The following is a 21,546-nucleotide window of genomic DNA, read 5'->3' on the forward strand; positions in this document are numbered from 1 at the left end:
CACTCCGTCAACAGCCCCTCCTCTCTGCTCCCACTCTGTAACCAGCCGCTCAACTCTGTAACCAGCCGCTCCTCATTCTGTGCCTCTGTAACCAGCCGCTCCTCTCTGCTCCCACTCCATAAACAGCCCCTCCTCTCTGTTCCCACTCTGTAAACAGTAGCTCCTCTCTGCTCCCACTCTGTAACCATCCGCTACTCTCTGCTCCCACTCTAACCAGCCGCCCCTCTCTGCTCCCACTCTGTAACCAGCCGCTCCTCTATGCTGCAACTCTGAAACCAGCCGCTCCTCATTCTCTGCCTCTCTAAACAGCCGCTCCTCTCTGCTCCCGAACTGTAACAAGTCGCTCCTCTCTGCTCCCACTATGTAAACAACCGCTCCTCTCTGCTCCCACTCTGTAAACAACCGCTCCTCTCTGCTCCCACTCTGTAACCAGCTGCTCCTCTCTGTTCCCGCTCTGTAACCAGCCGCTCCTCTCTGCTCCCGCTCTGTATACAACCGCTCCTCTCTGCTCCCACTCTGTAACCAGCCGCTGCTCTCTTCTCCCAGTCTGTAACCAGCCGCTCCTCTCTGCTCCCACTCTGTAACCAGCCACTCCTCTCTGCTGCAACACTGTAACCAACCGTTCCTCATTCTATGCCTCTGTAACCAGCCGCTCCTATCTGCTCCCACTCTGTAACCAGCCGCTCCTCTCTGCTCCCACTCTGTAACCAGCCGCTCCTCTCTGCTGCCACTCTGAAACCAGCCGCTCCTCTCTGCTCCCACTCTGTAAGCACCCGATCCTCTGTGCTCCCGCTCCGTCAACAGCCCTTCCTCTCTGCTCCCACTCTGTAACCAGCCGCTCCTCTCTGCTGCAACTCAGTAACCAGCCGCTCCTCATTCTGTACCTATGTAACCAGCCGCTCCTCTCTGCTCCCACTGTGTAATCAGCCGCTTCTCTATGTTACCACTCTGTAACCAGCCGCTCCTCTCTGCTCCCACCTTGTAAACAGTCGCGCGTCTCTGCTGCAACTCTGTAACCAGCCGCTCCTTATTCACTGCCTCTGTAAACAGCCGCTCCTCTCTGCTCCCGCTCTGTAACCAGCCGCTCCTCTCTACTCCCGCTCTGTAAACAGCAGGTACTCTCTGCTCCCACTCCGGAACCAGCCGCTCCTCTCTTCTCCCACTCTTTAACCAGCCGCTCCTCTCTGCTTCCACTCTGGAACCAGCCGCGCCTCTCTGCTCCCACTCTGTAACCAGCCGCTCCTCTCTGCTGCAAATCTATAACCAGCCGCTCCTCTATATACCTGCTCTGTAACCAGCCGCTCCTCTCTGATGCAACTCTATAACCAGCCGCTCCTCTCTGCTCCCACTCTGTAACCAGCCGCTCCTCTCTGCTCCAACTCAGTAAACAGCCGCTCCTCTCTGCTCCCACTCTGTAAACAGCCGCTCCTCACTGCTCCCGCTCCGTCAACAGCCCTTCCTCTCTGCTCCCACTCTGTAACCAGCAGCTCCTCTCTACACCCACTCCGTCAACAGCCCCTCCTCTCTGCTCCCTCTCCGTCAACAGCCCCTCCTCTCTGCTCCCACTCTGCAACCAGCCGCTCCTCTCTGCTCCCACTCTGTAACCAGCCGCTCCTCATTCTGTGCCTCTGTAACCAGACGCTCCTCTCTGCTCCCACTCCGTAAACAGCCGCTCCTCTCTGCTCCCACTCTGTAAACAGTAGCTCCTCTCTGCGCTCACTCTGTAACCAGCCGCTTCCCTCTGCTCCAACTTTGCCACCAGCCGCTCATCTCTTCTGCAACTCTGAAATCAGCCGTTCCTCATTCTCTGCCTCTGTAAACAGCCGCTCCTCTCTGCTCCCCGTCTGTAACCAGCCGCTGCACTCTGCTCCCAATCTGTAACCAGCCGCTCTTTTCTGCTCCCGCTCTGTAACCAGCCGCTCCACTGTGCTGCCACTCTGTAACCAGCCGCTGCTCTCTGCTCTCTCTCTGTAACCAGCCGCTCCTCTCTGCTCCCACTCTGTAACCAGCCTCTCCTCATTCTGAGCCTCTGTAACCAGCCGTTCCTCTCTGCTCCCAATCTGTAACCAGCCGCTCCTCATTCTGTGCCTCTGTAACCAGCCGCTCTTCTCTGCTCCCATTCCGTGACCAGCCGCTCCTCTCTGCTCCCACTCTGTAAAGAGTAGCTCCGCTCTGCTCCCACTCTGTAACCAGCCGGTTCTCTCTGCTCCCACTGCTCTCTGCTCCCGCTCTGTAACCAGCCGCTCCTCTCTGCTCCCACTCTGTAACCAGCAGCTGCTCTCTGCTCCCACTCTGTAAACAGCCGCTCCTCTCTGCTCCCACTCTGTAACCAAACGCTCCTCTCTGCAACCAGCCGCTGCTCTCTGCTCTCACTCTGGAACCAGTCGCTCCTTCCTGCTCCCACTCTGTAACCAGCCGCTCCTCTCTGCTGCCACTCTGAAACCAGCCGCTCCTCTCTGCTCCCACTCTGTAAGCATCCGATCCTCTGTGCTCCCGCTCCGTCAACAGCCCTTCCTCTCTGCTCCCACTCTGTAACCAGCCGCTCCTCTCTGCTGCAACTCAGTAACCAGCCGCTCCTCATTCTGTACCTATGTAACCAGCCGCTCCTCTCTGCTCCCACTGTGTAATCAGCCGCTTCTCTATGTTACCACTCTGTAACCAGCCGCTCCTCTCTGCTCCCACTCTGTAAACAGTCGCGCGTCTCTGCTGCAACTCTGTAACCAGCCGCTCCTTATTCACTGCCTCTGTAACCAGCCGCTCCTCTCTACTCCCGCTCTGTAAACAGCAGGTACTCTCTGCTCCCACTCCGGAACCAGCCGCTCCTCTCTTCTCCCACTCTTTAACCAGCCGCTCCTCTCTGCTTCCACTCTGGAACCAGCCGCGCCTCTCTGCTCCCACTCTGTAACCAGCCGCTCCTCTCTGCTGCAAATCTATAACCAGCCGCTCCTCTATATACCTGCTCTGTAACCAGCCGCTCCTCTCTGATGCAACTCTATAACCAGCCGCTCCTCTCTGCTCCCACTCTGTAACCAGCCGCTCCTCTCTGCTCCAACTCAGTAAACAGCCGCTCCTCTCTGCTCCCACTCTGTAAACAGCCGCTCCTCACTGCTCCCGCTCCGTCAACAGCCCTTCCTCTCTGCTCCCACTCTGTAACCAGCAGCTCCTCTCTACACCCACTCCGTCAACAGCCCCTCCTCTCTGCTCCCTCTCCGTCAACAGCCCCTCCTCTCTGCTCCCACTCTGCAACCAGCCGCTCCTCTCTGCTCCCACTCTGTAACCAGCCGCTCCTCATTCTGTGCCTCTGTAACCAGACGCTCCTCTCTGCTCCCACTCCGTAAACAGCCGCTCCTCTCTGCTCCCACTCTGTAAACAGTAGCTCCTCTCTGCGCTCACTCTGCAACCAGCCGCTGCTCTCTGCTCTCACTCTGGAACCAGTCGCTCCTTTCTGCTCCCACTCTGTAAAGAGCCACTCCTCTCTGCTCCCACTCCGTAACCAGGCGCTCCTCTCTGCTCCCACTCTGTAAACAGCCCCTCCTCTCTGCTCCCAATCTGTCACCAACCCGCTCCTCACTGCTCCCACTCTGTAACCAGCCGCTCCTCTCTGCTGCAACTCTAACCAGTCGCTCCTCCTTCTCAGCGTCTGTAACAAACCGCTCCTCTCTGCTCCCACTCTGTAAACAGCCGCTCCGATATGCTCCACTCTGTAACCAGCCGGACCTCTATGCTCCCACTCATGTAACCTGCCGCTGCTCTCTGCTCCCATTCTGTAACCAGCCGCTCCTCTCTGCTCCCACTCTATAACCAGCCGCTCCTCTCTGCTCTCACTCTGTAAACAGCCGCTCCTCTCTGCTCCCACTCTGTAACCAGCCGCTCCTCTCTGCTCCCACTCTGTAACCAGCCGCTCCTCTCTGCTCCCGCTCTGTAACCAGCCGCTCCTCTCTGCTCCCGCTCTGTAACCAACCGCTGTTCTCTGCTCCCAATCTGAAACCAGCCGCTCCTCTCTGCTCCCACTCTGTAACCAGCCGCTCCACTCTGGTGCCACTCTGTAACCAGCCGCTCCCCTCTGCTCCCACTCTGGAAATAGCCGCTCATCTCTGCTCCCACTCTGTAACCAGCCGCTCCTCTCTGCTCCATCTCTGTAACCAAACGCTCCTCTCTGCTCCCACTCTGTAACCAGGCGCTGCTCTCTGCTCTCACTCTGGAACCAGTCGTTCCTTTCTGCTCCCACTCTGTAAAGAGCCTCTCCTCTCTGCACCCACTCTGTAACCAGCCGCTCCTCACTGCTCCCACTCTGTAACCAGCCGCTCCTCTCTGCTGCAACGCTGGAACCAGTCGCTCGTCCTTCTCAGCCTCTGTAACCAGCCGCTCCTCTCTGCTCCCACTCTGTAACCAGCCGCTCCTCTCTGCTCCCACTCTGTAACCAGCTGCTCCTCACTGCTCCCACTCTGTAACCAGCCGCTCCTCTCTGCTGCAACTCTGTAACCAGCCGCTCCTCATTCTCAGCCTCTGTAACCAGCCGCTCCTCTCTGCTCCCACTCTGTAAACAGCCTTTCCAATATGCTCCACTCTGCAACCAGCCGCTCCTCTATGCTCCCACTCATGTAACCAGCCGCTGCTCTCTGCTCCCACTCTGTAACCAGCCGCTCCTCTCTGCTCCCACTCTGTAACCGGAGATGAGGGGTTTGCATTTTGAAGATACATCGAGTAAGTAGTGCCTATACACATTGGAGTTGAGAAGAATGAGAAGTGATCTTCTCGAAACATATAAAATAAATACAGGGCTCGACAAGGAGGATGCAGAGACGATATTGCCACTCATAATGGAAAATAAATCTAGGGGACATAGTCTCAGAATAACGCAACCCCCATTTAAAACTGAGATCAGGAGGAATTTCTTCTCTCAGAGGGTTGTATATCTATGGAATTATCTGCCCCAGAGAGCTATAGAGTCTGCATCATTGAATATATTCAAAGCTTAGATAGACAGATTATTGAGCGATAAAGGAATAAATGGTTATGCGGAGCGGGCAGGGAGGTGGTGCTCTGTCCATGACAAAATCAGCCATGAACTTATTTGATCGTATTTAATGGCGCAGCAAGTTCGAGGTGCTAAATGACAAGCCCCTAATTCTATAGCTTATTTTTTTATGTTCTTATGAGATTTAGCCTGTATCTCACTACTTGCTGCACTGCCCTGGGAATGTTTGATTGGAAACTTTTGAAGGAGCTTTACTCTGTATCTAAATGGTGCTGCAATTGGCCTGCGAGTATTTGATGTGACAATGTCGACTGAGATGTAATCTGTGTCAAACCCTTGATCACATTATCCAGCGAGTGTTTGATGTGACAGTGTAGAATGAGCTTTGCTCTTTATCTAAACCGAGCTGTACCTGCATTGCTAGTGTTTGATGGGAGAGTGCAGAGCGAGCTTTACTCTCTATCTTACCCGTGCTGAACCTATCCAGGGAGTGTTTGATGGGACCGTGTTGAGGGATCTTTGCTCTGAATGTAACCGGTGGTTTAACAGCCCTTGTATTGCTTGATGCGATAACGAGGAGGTAGCTTTTCTCTCGACCTTACCGGTGCTGAATCTATCCAGGGAATCTTTAATGGGATAGTTTAGCTTCGGCTTTAGTCTGTCTTTAACCCGAGCTGTACCTGCACTGGAAATGTTGATTGGGCAGTGTAGAGTTAACTTTACTTTTTATCTAAGCCATGATGTCCGTGTCCTTGTAATGCGTGATGGCACAATTTAGAATGAGCTTTACGCTGAACATAATTAGCCCTGCGAGAGTTTGATGGGACAGCGGAGAAAGATCGTTATTTATATAATAGCCGTGCTGTACCTGCTCTGCGACTGTTTAATGGGACCGTCTCGAGGGAACATTGCAATGATTGTAACCGGTGCTTTACCTGCCCTGTGATTGCTTGATGCAAAATCGGAAAGGGAGTTTTACTCTGTATCCAACACGTCCTGTAACTGCACTCGAAGAGTTTGATGAGACAGTGTAGAGGGAGCTTTACTCTGTATCTAACCCGTACTGCACATTCCCTGCGACTGTTTGTTGGGACAGTGTAGGGGGAGCATTAAGCTGAATGTAAGCCGTGCTCTGCCTGCCCTGGTATTGTGTGATGCGAGTGAGCAAGAGAGCTTTACTTTGTTGCTGAACGCCTGGTCGACCAGCCTTGAGTATTTTTGATGGGGACACAGCAGAGGGAGCTTTATAGTATCAGAGAATCATCGATATTAGCAGCAAAGCAGGACGCCATTTCGGCCCATCCTGTCCGCGCTGGGCGACCAATCTCTATCCAGTCTAATCTCACTTTCCAGCTTTTGATCCGTAGCCATGTAGGTTATGGGTCTTTTAGGGCGCATCCAAGTATGTTCTACATGTGGTGAGGTTTCGTGCCTCTCAGGCAGTGATTTCCCGACCCCCACCACTCACTGGGTGCAGACATTGCGCCTCATATCTCATCATATCTCCCACCAATTACTTTAAATCTATGCCCCCTGGTTGTTGACCACTCTGCCAAATGAAACCGATCCTTCCTATTATTCTATCCAGGCAGCTCATAATTTTACACAGCTGAATCAGGTCTCCCCTTAGCCTCCGCTGTTCCCAACAAAATAGATCCAGCATCTCCAATATTTCCTCATAGCTAAAATTTCCGAGCCCAGGCAACATTCTAGTAAATCTCATCTTTCCTGCTGCTGCCAAACAGGGTTTTATAAAGTTGAAGCCTGACCTCATTGCTCTTGTATTCAATACTTCGACTTATCAAGCGAAGTGTTCCATGTACCTTAACCGAAGATTCCACTCCACCTTGTTCGACTTTTCACTCGACCAAGTTCGTCCCATTATCCGCAATTCTGCTCTCATCGTTTCTCTCGCTCTCACGCAGAAAATTACGTTTTTACGCTTGCACTCACCTTCCACCCAACCAGCCTCCAGAATCAACGGATCGTCCTCCACCTTGTCTGCCTCCTCGAGCGTGATTCAACCACCAAACTCTTCTTCTCCTCTCTTCCCATTCCAGCATTTCTGAAGATTACGCTCCTTCCGCTAGACAATGGTCCATTCCACAGTCACTCTAATCAGCCCCTCCCCTTCCCACCGCATCTTCCCAGGCAATCGCAGAAAATACAACACCTGCGTTGTTATCTCCTTCCTACCCACTGTCCAGCGTCCCAAACACACCTTCCAGTTAAAACATTGTTTGACTTCTTTCAATGTGTCATACTGTATTAGCTGCTCACCATGTGGTCTCCTCTGCACTGGTGATAGCAGGCACAGATTGGGTGATCACTTTGTGAAGCGCCATTGGTCAGGCGGCAAGCTTGATTCAGAGCATGCGGTCAGAAGGTATTTTAATTCTCCGCCCCACTCCCCCTCTGGGATCGATGTTCTTCCTGAAATGAAGCTCAACGTAAGCTCTAGGAACGGCACCTCATCTTTCCATTCGGCAGTTTACATTCTTCTCTAATCAAGATTGAGTACAACAAATGAAGTTCATGAAGTCGTCTCCCATTTTTAGGGCACGAGCTGTTGTTAATGATTCTGCTCTTCCTATTTAGTGATCCACTAAACCCATCTTTTGTTTCTTTCCTTGTCCCAATGTTATCCCCTTCTGCTTTGCGCAATCCATCCCTTGATTCATTTCATCTCACCTGCATTCCACCCTGTCACAGATCTTTCTCTTTGTTCCTTCCCCAGCCCCGACCAGTTTCCCTGCCTCTTTACCTTTTTAAAACCTGGTACAACTCCAACTATCTCCAGTTGTGAAGATTAGTCACCGATCTGACAGGTAAAATTCACTTCGCTCTCCAGAAATGCTTTCTGGCCTGCTGAATATTTCAAACAATTTCTGTCTGAATTTCGAATTTTCAGCACCGCAAATACTTACCATTGGAAATATTGACATCAGCTCGGTGGGTGTGTGGCACGGCAACCAAGCGGCAAGGGCTCCGTCTTATAAACTGAAAAGCACAGAATCGTCCCCTCCGCATGCATTCTTAAAATGTTGCTTTAAACCTCCTGTTGCTCCTAAAGATTTCAAATTGAATTTAATCTGCCAATCCATGATTATGAAGATCCATTGAATCTCTTGGATATGTCGGAGATCGATGCTGCTTCCTGCGTTTTTCTTGAATTTGGCGTGCAGTGAGATGATCATGTCCTTTGTGCCCCCAGTGGGCAGAATGAGTACTATGAATGTGTGACCTCGACAGTGACTGGGAGAATGGGATGAAGGAGGATTCCTCCGGTGACTTTCTCTGGGGCAGGCAGCAGGGAAACTCCTCTGTAATTATCGCAAATGGACTTGACGCCTTTCTTGAAGCTAGTCACGATTACAACACGTCAGAAATCTGCTGGCCTGCTCTCCTCATTCCAAATAAGAGAACTGAGTTATTGGATTCGCGCCAAAAGTAATTTGCCGCCATGCTTCAGTGCTTCTGCGGGGATTCCATCTGCTGCTGAGGCCTTCTTGTTCTTCAATTATCGATGGCCTTTTGAACATTGTGCCAGGCTGATGTTTTTCTGAGTTGGTGATGGGTAGCATGCTGTCGGATGGAATCGAGGACACTCATGTCTCTGATAAGCAGATCTTGAGGTACGCCTTCCAGCGGGCACTGACTGCTTCTCTGTCCTTGTAATTACTCTTCCGTTTCTGACCCTCAGTTGGGTACAAACTTCACTGCTTGATCATAATTGTTCTTGGTTGCGCCAATGAATCTTTGCACGTCCTGTTTGTCAGCTAGTTGCTGGATCTCCTGCGCTATTTCCACCCACCATCTGTTATTTAGGTCGCGAGATTTATCTTGGATCGCGGTCGTCAGACGTCTAAAGAACTGCCTTCTTGCTCTCGAGATGTACATCTTTTTCCAATTCAACAATGACTTGCATTTGTGGCCTATTATCTCCTGGATCTTCTGGTCATTCTCGTCGAACCAGTCTTGATGTTTCCTCATGGATTTATCGACAGCGATGCTAACTATAGAGGCATTGAAGGCCGACCAGGCAATGTGGACATTCTGCCTCTCAGGCTGACTAGAATTCTTGAAGTTGGTTGCGAGGCGCTATGTCAATAGGACTTTCATAATGGGGTCTTTGAGTGCTCCAGCATTTCTGTTCCAGCTGCTGTTTTGAGTCTACATTCATATAATAAGAGGATGGATTAGGCGGTGGTCCATTTAGCAATCATCAGCTATTGTCATGGCGTGGGTGATGCGGACGTGGTTGCGATCCCAAGACAAGACAATGACGTAGTTATCTTGTTGGAACAGTAAACCAACCACATTGTGAATGAATTGAAACATATACCGACCAGCTTCGAAATCAAGCAATGCTTATTGGTAGAAAGCTGATTTTTATATATATCCTGTAGCTGCGTTGAGCAATTAAGGCAGTTAGATTTTTTGTCACCGGAAAACCAACAACTGTTTTTAGGATGAAAATAATCCCAGCCTGCGCGATATATGCAGCACCGGGATGGCAAGGCAAATGGAGCAGCGTCACAGACCGAGATATGACGATCTGAAACCCCCAAATGGAAGTGTTCTTTGCACAGCGCTTCAGTTAACTTTTTAAATTTAATATGCATACTGAACTTCATTAGAAAAACGGGGGATTGCAATTGGCCGGAAATCGATCCCACGTCTTATCTGCTCCCGCATTTTAACAGCTGCAGCTGATTGCACCCTCCTCTAGACATGTTTTGAGGGACCATCATCGAGCTGAAACGTTAACTCTGTTTCGCTCTCCAGGATACTGCCTGACCTTCTGCGTATTGCCAGCATTTTAATTTTATCATCGTCATGGGCAGTCTCTCGTAGCGAGGATGACTTGCTACCATGCCAAACAGCACTGAGTATCAATGGTGTATCAATGAAGGACATAATATTCCAGATCCCGACCGACATCGTGCTTGGACTTTTTAACGTGTGATGGCCGTTGCATACCAGCAATCACGCGGACTTAATAGAGCTAGTACTTGATCCATTGGCAAGGAATACGCAAGACAAACTGGAGACCAGCTCTGCTGCACAGACCGAGCGCGCACACATGTCGTTGTGTGGGCTGGCCTATGCTGCCCTTGGGCTCTCGTCTCTTCAGGGCCCCAGATTCACGCGTCTCGTGGGAACTAGTCACTTCCACTTATGGACACTTGGCGCTCCTTCACCTCTCCAGCTGTGCCTACCAGCACTGCAATCAGTGACCCAGCTTCACAGCCATCGCCCTCCTGCAGCAGCACGCGCTGCTCCGTGCAGTCGAATGTCGCCGGACGCTTCTCCCTCCAAAACCCTCGTCCTGCTGATGGTATGGCAAGCCTGGACCGCGACGATTTCCAGGTCAAGTCTCCGATGCGCTGCTTGATCCTTCTTATTGATGCGGCTGCACTTGTCGCCTTTGGAGATTGTGCTGCAATGGTAGACATTCTGATTCCAGATCAGACGGCAGCGGGTTCCAAGCACATCTAAATCGCACGTTGGCATTGGGCCAGCTTCACGTTGAAGCAAGATCTGTTCATTGTTGTTGAAATAAATATTATCAGAAACAAGTGATCTGTTACTTTCGATTTTCGCACATAGTGTTTATTTAATTTATTGTCATAATCCAATGATTTTTACGGGAAGTGTGACGTTTATTTTGTGCACAATAACCATGTCTCCCGCGAGGCAGTTGGGAATTTTATGCCTGAACTACCAAAGAGTAGGTTGTTTTGTATTTTATATCTTCAAGTCAGCGCAATTAATTATTGCATTTAATTAATACAATGTGATACACAATGAAGCACAGCGAAGTAATTCAGATGCTGGAAAATAATTTTATCAGCAACTGCTCGAAACACGCCACTGGTCCAGCAGCAGGGATTGTCTCTCAGCTCTGCTCCCGCTCTGTGAACAGCTGCTCCTCTCTGCTCCCACTCAGTAACCAGCCGCTCCTCTCTGCTCACACTCAGTAACCAGCCGCTCCTCTCTGCTCCCGCTCTGTAACCAGCCGCTCCTCTCTGCTCCCACACTGTAACTAGCCGCTCCTCTCTGCTCCAACTCTGTAACCGGCCGCTCCTCTAAGCTCCAAATGTGTAAACAGCCGCTCCTCTCTGCTCCCACTCCGTAAACAGCTACTCCACTCTGCACCCACTCCGTAAACAGCCGCTCCTCTCTGCTCCCACTCCGTTAACAGCCGCTCCTCTCTGCTCCCACTTTGTAACCAGCCGCTCCTCTCTGCTGCCACACTGTATCCAGCCGCTCCTCTCTGCTGCAACTCTATAACCAGCCGCTCCTCATTATCTGCCTCTGTAACCAGCCGCTCCTCTCTGCTCCCACTCTAAACAGCCGCTCCTCTCTGCTCCCACTCTGCAAACAGCCGCTCCTCTCTGCTCCCGCTCCGTCAACAGCCCCTCCTCTCTGCTCCCACTCTGTAAACAACCGCTCCTCTCTGCTGCAACTCTGTAATCAGCCGCTCATCATTCTGAGCCTCTGTAACCAGCCGCTCCTATCTGCTCCCACTCTATTAACAGCCACTCCTCTCTGCTCCACTCTGTAACCAGCCGCTCCTCTCTGCTCCCACTCTGTAACCAGCCGCTCCTCTCTGCTGCAACTCTGTAACCAGCCGCTCCTCATTCACTGCCTCTGCAGACAACCGCTCCTTTCTGCTCCCGCTTTGTAACCAGCCGCTCCTCTCTGCTCCCGCTCTGTAACCAGCCGCTGCACGTGCTCCCACTCTGTAACCAGACGCTCCTCTCTGCTCCCACTCTGTAACCAGCCGCTCCTCTCTGCTGCCGTTCTGTAAACAGCCGCTCCTCTCTGCTCCCACTCTGTAAACAGCCACTCCTTTCTGCTCCCACTCTGTAAACACCCGTTCCTCTCTGCTCCCACTCTGTAAACAGCCGCTCCTCTCTACTCCCGCTCTGTAAACAGCCGCTCCTCTCTGCTCCCACTCTGGAACCAGCCGCTCCTCTCTTCTCCCACTCTAACCAGCCGCTCCTCTCTGCTTCCACTCTGGAACCAGCCGCTCCTCTCTGCTCCCACTCTGAAACCAGCCGCTCCTCTCTGCTGCAAATCTATAACCAGCCGCGCCTCTGTGCTCCCACTCTGGAACCAGCCGCCCCTCTCTACACCCACTCTGTAACCAGCCGCTCTTCACTGATGCAACTCTATAACCAGCCGCTCCTCATTCTCTGCCTCTGTAACCAGCCGCTCCTCTCTACTCCCACTCTGTAACCTGCCGCTCCTCTCTGCTCCCACTCTGTAAACAGCGGCTCCACTCTGCTCCCACTTTGTAAACAGCCGCTCCTCACTGCTCCCGCTCCATCAACAGCCCCTCTTGTCTGCTCCCACTCTGTAACGAGCCGCTCCTCTCTGCTCCCACTCCGTCAACAGCCCCTCCTCTCTGCTCCCACCCTATAAACAGCCGGTCCTCTCTGCTCCCACTCTGTAACCACCCGCTCCTCTCTGCTCCCACTCTGTAAACAGCCGCTCCTCTCTACTCCCGCTCTGTAAACAGCCGCTCCTCTCTGCTCCCGCTCTGGAACCAGCCGCTCCTCTCTTCTCCCACTCTAACCAGCCGCTCCTCTCTGCTTCTACTCTGGAACCAGCCGCTCCTCTCTACACCCACTCTGTAACCAGCCGCTCATCTCTGATGCAACTCTGTAACCAGCCGCTCCTCATTCTGTGCCTCTGTAACCAGCCGCTCCTCTCTGCTCCCACTCTGTAAACAGTAGCTCCTCTCTGCACCCACTCCGTAAACAGCCGCTCCTCTCTGCTCACAATCTGTAACCAGCCGCTCCTCTCTGCTCCCACTCTGTAAACAGCCGCTCCTCTCTGCTCCCACTCTATAACCAGCCGCTCCTCTCTGCTCCCACTCTGTAAACAGCCGCTCCTCTCTGCTCGAACTCTGTAACCATCCGCTCCTCTCTGCTCCCACTCTGTAACCAGCCGCTCCACTCTGGTGCCACTCTGTAACCAGCCGCATCTCTCTGCTCCCACTCTGTGAACAGCCGCTCCTCTCTGCTCCCACTCTGTAACCAGCCGCTCCTCTCTGCTCCCGCTCTGTAACCAACCGCTCCTCTGTGCTCCCACTCTATAACCACCCGCTCCTCTCTGCTCCCACTCTGTAAACAGCCGCTCCTCTCTGCTCCCACTCTGTAACCATCCGCTCCTCTCTGCTCCCACTCTGTGAACAGCCGCTCCTCTCTGCTCCCACTCTGTAACCAGCCGCTCCTCTCTGCTCCCACTATGTAACCAGCCGCTCCTCACTGCTCCCACTCTGTAACCTGCCGCTCCTCTCTGCTCCCACTCTGTAACCAGCCTCTCCTCACTGCTCCCACTCTGCAACCAGCCGCTCCTCTCTGCTCCCACTCTGTAACCGGAGATGAGGGATTTGCATTTTGAAGATACATCGAGTAAGTAGTGCATATACACATTGGAGTTGAGAAGAATGAGAAGTGATCTTATCGAAACATATAAGAAAAATACAGGGCTCGACAGGGTGGATGCAGAGAGGATATTGCCACTCATAATGGAAAATAAAACTAGGGGACATAGTCTCAGAATAACGGAACCCCCATTTAAAACTGAGATCAGGAGGAATTTCTTCTCTCAGAGGGTTGTATATCTATGGAATTATCTGCCCCAGAGAGCTATAGAGTTTGCATCATTGAATATATTCAAAGCGTAGATAGACAGATTATTGAGCGATAAAGGAATAAAGGGTTATGCGGAGCGGGCAGGGAGGTGGTGCTCTGTCCATGACCAAATCAGCCATGAACTTATTTAATCGTATTTAATGGCGCAGCAAGTTCGAGGTGCTAAATGACAAGCCCCTAATTCTATAGCTTATTTCTTTATGTTCTTATGAGATTTAGCCTGTATCTCACTACTTGCTGTACTGCCCTGGGAATGTTTGATTGGCAACTTTTGAAGGAGCTTTACTCTGTATCTAAATGGTGCTGCAACTGCCCTGCGAGCATTTGAAGTGACAGTGTCGACTGAGATCTAATCTGTGTCAAACCCTTGTTCACATTATCCAGCGAGTGTTTGATGTGACAGTGTAGAGTGAGCTTTGCTCTTTATCTAAACCGAGCTGTACATGCATTGCTATTGTTTGATGGGAGAGTGCAGAGCGACCTTTACTCTCTATCTTACCCGTGCTGAACCTATCCAGGGAGTGTTTGATGGGACCGTGTTGAGGGATCTTTGCTCTGAATGTAACCGTTGGTTTAACAGCCCTTGGATTGCTTGATGGGATATCGAGGAGGTAGCTTTTCTCTCGACCTTACCGGTGCTGAATCTATCCAGGGAATCTTTAATGGGATAGTTTAGCTTCGGCTTTAGTCTGTCTTTAACCCGAGCTGTACCTGCACTGGAAATGTTGATTGGGCAGTGTAGAGTTAACTTTACTTTTTATCTAAGCCATGGTGTCCGTGTCCTTGTAATGCGTGATGGCACAATTTAGAATGAGCTTTACGCTGAACATAATTAGCCCTGCGACTGTTTAATGGGACAGTCTCGAGGGAACATTGCAATGATTGTAACCGGTGCTTTACCTGCCATGTGATTGCTTGATGCAAAATCGGAAAGGGAGTTTTACTCTGTACCCAACACGTCCTGTAACTGCACTCGAAGAGTTTGATGAGACAGTGTAGAGGGAGCTTTACTCTGTATCTAACCCGTACTGCACATTCCCTGCGACTGTTTGTTGGGACAGTGTCGGGGGAGCATTACGCTGAATATAAACCGTGCTCTGCCTGCCCTGGTATTGTGTGATGCGAGTGAGCAAGAGAGCTTTACTTTGTTGCTGAACCGCTGGTCGACCAGCTTTGAGTATTTTTGATGGGGACATAGCAGAGGGAGCTTTATAATATCAGAGAATCATCGATATTAGCAGCAAAGCAGGACGCCATTTCGGCCCATCCTGTCCGCGCTGGGCGACCAATCTCTATCCAGTCTAATCTCACTTTCCAGCTTTTGGTCCGTAGCCATGTAGGTTATGGGTCTTTTAGGGCGCATCCAAGTATGTTCTACATGTGGTGAGGTTTCGTGCCTCTCAGGCAGTGATTTCCCGACCCCCACCACTCACTGGGTGCAGACATTGCCCCTCATATCTCATCATATCTCCCACCAATTACTTTAAATCTATGCCCCCTGGTTGTTGACCACTCTGCCAAATGAAACCGATCCTTCCTATTATTCTATCCAGGCTGCTCATAATTTTACACAGCTGAATCAGGTCTCCCCTTAGCCTCCGCTGTTCCCAACAAAATAGATCCAGCATCTCCAATATTTCCTCATAGCTAAAATTTTCGAGCCCAGGCAACATTCTAGTAAATCTCATCTTTCCTGCTGCTGCCAAACAGGGTTTTTATAAAGTTGAAGCCTAACCTCCTTGCTCTTGTATTCAATACTTCGACTTATCAAGCGAAGTGTTCCATGTACCTTAACCGAAGATTCCACTCCACCTTGTTCGACTTTGCACTCGACCAAGTTCGTCCCATTATCCGCAATTCTGCTCTCATCGTTTCTCTCGCTCTCACGCATAAAATTACGTTTTTACGCTTGCACTCACCTTCCACCCAACCAGCCTCCAGAATCAACGGATCGTCCTCCACCTTGTCTGCCTCCTCGAGCGTGATTCAACCACCAAACTCTTCTTCTCCTCTCTTCCCATTCCAGCATTTCTGAAGATTACGCTCCTTCCGCTAGACAATGGTCCATTCCACAGTCACTCTAATCAGCCCCTCCCCTTCCCACCGCATCTTCCCAGGCAATCGCAGAAAATGCAACACCTGCGTTGTTATCTCCTTCCTACCCACTGTCCAGCGTCCCAAACACACCTTCCAGGTAAAACATTGTTTGACTTCTTTCAATGTGTCATACTGTATTAGCTGCTCACCATGTGGTCTCCTCTGCACTGGTGATAGCAGGCACAGATTGGGTGAACACTTTGTGAGGCGCCATTGGTCAGGCGGCAAGCTTGATTCTGTTCATGCGGTCAGAAGGTATTTTAATTCTCCGCCCCACTCCCCCTCTGAGATCGATGTTCTTCCTGAAATGAAGCTCAACGTAAGCTCTAGGAACGGCACCTCATCTTTCCATTCGGCAGTTTACATTCTTCTCTAATCAAGATTGAGTACAACAAATGAAGGTCATGAAGACGTCTCCCATTTTTAGGACACGAGCTGTTGTTAATGATTCTGCTCTTCCTATTTAGTGATCCGCTAAACCCATCTTTTGTTTCTTTCCTTGTCCCAATGTTATCCCCTTCTGCTTTGCGCAATCCATCCCTTGATTCATTTCATCTCACCTGCATTCCACCCTGTCACAGATCTTTCTCTTTGTTCCTTCCCCAGCCCCGATCAGTTTCCCTGCCTCTTTACCTGTTTAAAACCTGCTACAACTCCAACTACCTCCAGTTATGAAGATTAGTCACCGATCTGACAGGAAAAATTCACTTCGCTCTCCAGAAATGCTTTCTGGCCTGCTGAATATTTCAAACAATTTCTGTCTGAATTTCGAATTTTCAGCACCGCAAATACTTACTATTGGAAATATTGACATCAGCTCGGTGGGTGTGTGGCACGGTAACCAAGCGGCAAGGGCTCAGTCTTATAAACTGAAAAGCACAGAATCGTCCCCTCCGCATGCATTCTTAAAATGTTGCTTTAAACCTCCTGTTGCTCCTAAAGATTTCAAATTGAATCTAAATATGCCAATCCATGATTATGAAGATCCAGTGAATCTCTTGGATATGTCGGAGATCGATGCTGCTTCCTGCGTTTTTCTTGAATTTGGCGTGCAGTGAGATGATCATGTCCTTTGTGCCCCCCAGTGGGCAGAATGAGTACTATGAATGTGTGACCTCTACAGCAACTGGGAGAATGGGATGAAGGAGGATTCTTCCGGTGACTTTCTCTGGGGCAGGCAGCAGGGAAACTCCTCTGTAATTATCGCAAATTGACTTGTCGCCTTTCTTGAAGCTAGTCACGATTACAACACGTCAGAAATCTGCTGGCCTGCTCTCCTCATTCCAAATAAGAGAAGTGAGTTATTGGATTCGCGCCAAAAGTAATTTGCCGCCATGCTTCAGTGCTTCTGCGTGGATTCCATCTGCTGCTGAGGCCTTCTTGTTCTTAAATTATCGATGGCCTTTTGAACATTGTGCCAGGCTGCGGTTTTTCTGAGTTGGTGATGGGTAGCATGCTGTCGGATGGAATCGAGGACACTCATGTCTCTGATAAGCAGATCTTGAAGTACCCCTTCCAGCGGGCACTGACTGCTTCTCTGTCCTTGTAATTACTCTTCCGTTTCTGACCTTCAGTTGGGTACAAACTTCACTGCTTGATCATAATTGTTCTTGGTTGCGCCAATGAATCCTAGCACGTCCTGTTTGTCAGCTAGTTGCTGGATCTCCTGCGCTATTTCCACCCACCATCTGTTATTTAGGTCGCGAGATTTATCTTGGATCGCGGTCGTCAGACGTCAAAAGAACTGCCTTCTTGCTCTCGAGATGTGCATCTGTTTCCAATTCAACAATGACTTGCAATTGTGGCTTATTAGCTCCTGGATCTTCTGGTCATTCTCGTCGAACCAGTCTTAATGTTTCCTCATGGATTTATCGACAGCGATGCTAACTATAGAGGCATTGAAGGCCGACCAGGCAATGTGGACATTCTGCCTCTCAGGCTGACTGTAATTCTTGAAGTTGGTTGCGAGGCGCTATGTCAATAGGACTTTCATAATGGGGTCTTTGAGTGCTCCAGTATTTCTGTTCCAGCTGCTGTTTTGAGTCTACATTCATATAATAACAGGGTGGATTAGGCGGTGGTCCATTTAGCAATCATCAGCTATTGTCATTTGTCGTGGGTGATGCGGACGTTGTTGCGATCCCAAGACAAGACAATGACGGAGTTATCTTGTTGGAACAGTAAACCAACCACATTGTGAATGAATTGAAACATATACCGCCCACCTTCGAAATCAAGCAATGCTTATTGGTAGAAAGCTGATTTTTATATATATCCTGTTGCTGCGTTGAGCAATTAAGGCAGTTAGATTTCTTGTCACCGGAAAAACAACAACTGTTTTTAGGATGAAATTATTTCCCAGCCTGCGCGATATGTGCAGCACCGGGATGGCAAGGCAAATGGAGCAGCGTCACAGACCGAGATATGACGATCTGAAACCCCCAAATGGAAGTGTTCTTTGCACAGCGCTTCATTTAGCTTTAAACATTGAATATGCATACTGAACTTCATTAGAAAAACGGGGGATTGCAATTGGCCGGAAATTGATCCCACGTATTATCTGCTCCCGCATTTTAACAGCTGCAGCTGATTGCACCCTCCTCTAGACATGTTTTGAGGGACCATCATCGACCTGAAACGTTAACTCTGTTTCGCTCTCCAGGATACTGCCTGACCTTCTGCGTATTGCCAGCATTTTAATTTTATCATCGTCATGGGCAGTCTCTCGTAGCGAGGATGACTTGCTACCATGCCAAACAGCACTGAGTATCAATGGTGTATCAATGAAGGACATAATATTCCAGATCCCGACTGACATCGTGCTTGGACTTTTTAACGTGTGATGGCCGTTGCATACCAGCAATCACACGGACTTGATAGAGCTAGTACTTGATCCATTGGCAAGGAATACGCAAGACAAACTGGAGACCAGCTCTGCTGCACAGATCGAGCGCGCACACATGTCGTTGTGTGGACTGGCCTATGCTGCCCTTGGGCTCTCGTCTCTTCAGGGCCCCAGATTCACGCGTCTCTTGGGAACCAGTGACTTCCACCTATGGACTCTTGCCGCTCCTTCACCTCTCCAGCTGTGCCTACCAGCACTGCAATCAGTGACCCAGCTTCGCAGCCATCGCCCTCCTGCAGCAGCACGCGCTGCTCCGTGCAGTGGAATGTCGCCGGACGCTTCTCCCTCCAAAACCCTCGTCCTGCTGATGGTATGGCAAGCCTGGACCGCGACGATTTCCAGGTCAAGTCTCCGATGCGCTGCTTGATCCTTCTTATAGGTGCGGCTGCACTTGTCGCCTTTGGAGATTGTGCTGCAATGGTAGACATTCTGATTTCAGATCAGATGGCAGCGGGTTCCAAGCACATCTAAATCGCACGTTGGCATTGGGCCAGCTTCACGTTGAAGCATGATCTGTTCATTGTTGGTGAAATAAATATTATCAGAAACAAGTGATCTGTTACTTTCGATGTTCGCACATAGTGTTTATTTAATTTATTCTTCATAATCCAATGATTTTTACGGGAAGGGTTATGGTTATTGTGCAAAAAATAAACATGTCTCCCGCGAGGCAGTTGGGAATTTTATGCCTGGACTACCAAAGCGTACGTTGTTTTGTATTTTAAATCTTCAAGTCAGCGCAATTAATTATTGCATTTAATTAATACAATGTGAAACACAATGAAGCACAGCGAAGTAATTCACATGCTGGAAAATAATTTTATCAGCAACTGCTCGAAACACACCACTGATCCAGCAGCAGGGATTGTCTCTCAGCTCTGCTCCCGCGCTGTGAACAGCTGAACCTCTCTGCTCCCACTCAGGAACCAGCCGCTCCTCTCTGCTCACACTCAGTAACCAGTCGCTCCTCTCTGCTCCCGCTCTGCAACCAGCCGCTCCACTCTGCTCCCACACTGTAACCAGCCGCTCCTCTCTGCTCCCACTCAGTAACCAGCCGCTCCCGCTCTGTAACCAGCCGCTCCTCTCTACACGCGCTCTGTAACAAACCGCTCCTCTCTGCTCCCACTCTGTAACCAGCCGCTCCTCTAAGCTCCAACTGTGTAAGCAGCCGCTCCTCTCTGCTCCCACTTTGTAACCAGCCGCTCCTCTCTGCTCCCACACTGTAACCAGTCGCTCCTCTCTGCTGCAACTCTATAACCAGCCGCTCCTCATTATCTGCCTCTGTAACCAGCCGCTTCTCTCTGCTCCCACTGTAAACAGCCGCTCCTCTCTGCTCCCACTCTGTAAACAGTCGCTCCTCTCTGCTGCAACTCTGTAATCAGCCGCTCATCATTCTGAGCCTCTGTAAGCAGCTGCTCCTATCTGCTCCCACTCTATTAACAGCTAATCTTCTCTGCTCCCACTCTGTAACCAGCCGCTCCTCATTCTGTGCCTCTGTAACCAGCCGCTCCTCTCTGCACCCACTCCATAAAGAGCTCTTCCTCTCTGCTCCCACTCTGGAAATATTAGCACCTCTCTGCTCCCACTCTGTAACCAGCCGCTGCTCTCTGCTCCCACTCTGTAACCAGCCGCTCCTCTCTGCTCCCACTCTGTAAACAAGCGCTCCTCTCTGCTCCCATTCTGTAACCAGCTGCTCCTCTCTGTTCCCGCTCTGCAATCAGCCGCTCCTCTCTGCTCCCGCTCTGTAACCAACCGCTCCTCTCTGCTGCAACACTATAACCAGCCGTTCATTCTTCTATGCCTCTGTAAACAGTCGCTCTTCTCTGCTCCCACTCTGCAACCAGCCGCTCCACTCTGCTACCACTCTGTAACCAGTCGCTCCTCTCTGCTCCCACTCTGTAACCAGCCGCTCCTCTCTGCTCCCAGTCTGTAAACAGCCGCTCCTCTCTGCTCCCACTCCGTGAACAGCCCCTCCTCTCTGCTCCCACTCTGTAACCAGCCGCTCATCTCTGCTGCAACTCTGTAACCAGCCGCTCCTCATTCTGTGCCTCTGTAATCAGCCGCTCCTCTCTGCTCCCACTCCATAAAGAGACCCTCCTCTCTGCTCCCACTCTGTAAACAGTAGCTCCTCTCTGCTCCCACTCTGTAAACAACCGCTCCTCTCTGCTCCCACTCTGTAACCAGCTGCTCCTCTCTGTTCCCGCTCTGCAACCAGCCGCTCCTCTCTGCTCCCGCTCTGTAACCAACCGCTCCTCTCTGCTCCCACTCTGTAACCAGCCGCTTCTCTCTGCTCCCACTCTGTAACCAGCCGCTCCTCTCTGCTCCCGCTCTGTAACCAGCCGCTCCTCTCTGCTCCCGCTCTGTAACCAAACGCCCTTTTTGCTCCCGCTCTGTAACCAGCCGCTCCTCTCTGCTCCCGCTCTGTAACCAGCCGCTCCTCTCTGCTCCCGCTCTGTAACCAACCGCTCCTCTCTGCTCCCACTCTGTAACCAGCCGCTGCTCTCTGCTCCCACTCTGTAACCAGCCGCTCCTCTCTGCTCCCACTCTGTAACCAGCCGCTCCTCTCTGCTCCCGCTCTGTAACCAAACGCCCCTCTTTGCTCCCACTCTGTAAACAGCCTCTCCTCTCTCCTCCCACTCAGTAACCAGCCGCTCCTCTCTGCTCCCGCTCTGCAACCAGCCTCTCCACTCTGCTGCCACTCTGTAACCAGCCGATGCTCTCTGCTCTCACTCTTGAACCAGTCGCTCCTCTCTGCTCCCACTCTGTAAAGAGCCGCTCCTCTCTGCTCCCACTCTGTAACCAGGCGCTCATCTCTGCTCCCACTCTGGAAACAGCCCATCGTCTCTGCTCTCACTCTGTAACCAGCCGCTCATCTCTGCTGCAGCTCTGTAACC

Source organism: Pristiophorus japonicus, unplaced genomic scaffold (genome assembly GCF_044704955.1).
Source record: "Pristiophorus japonicus isolate sPriJap1 unplaced genomic scaffold, sPriJap1.hap1 HAP1_SCAFFOLD_107, whole genome shotgun sequence".
Classification (NCBI taxonomy): domain Eukaryota; kingdom Metazoa; phylum Chordata; class Chondrichthyes; family Pristiophoridae; genus Pristiophorus; species Pristiophorus japonicus.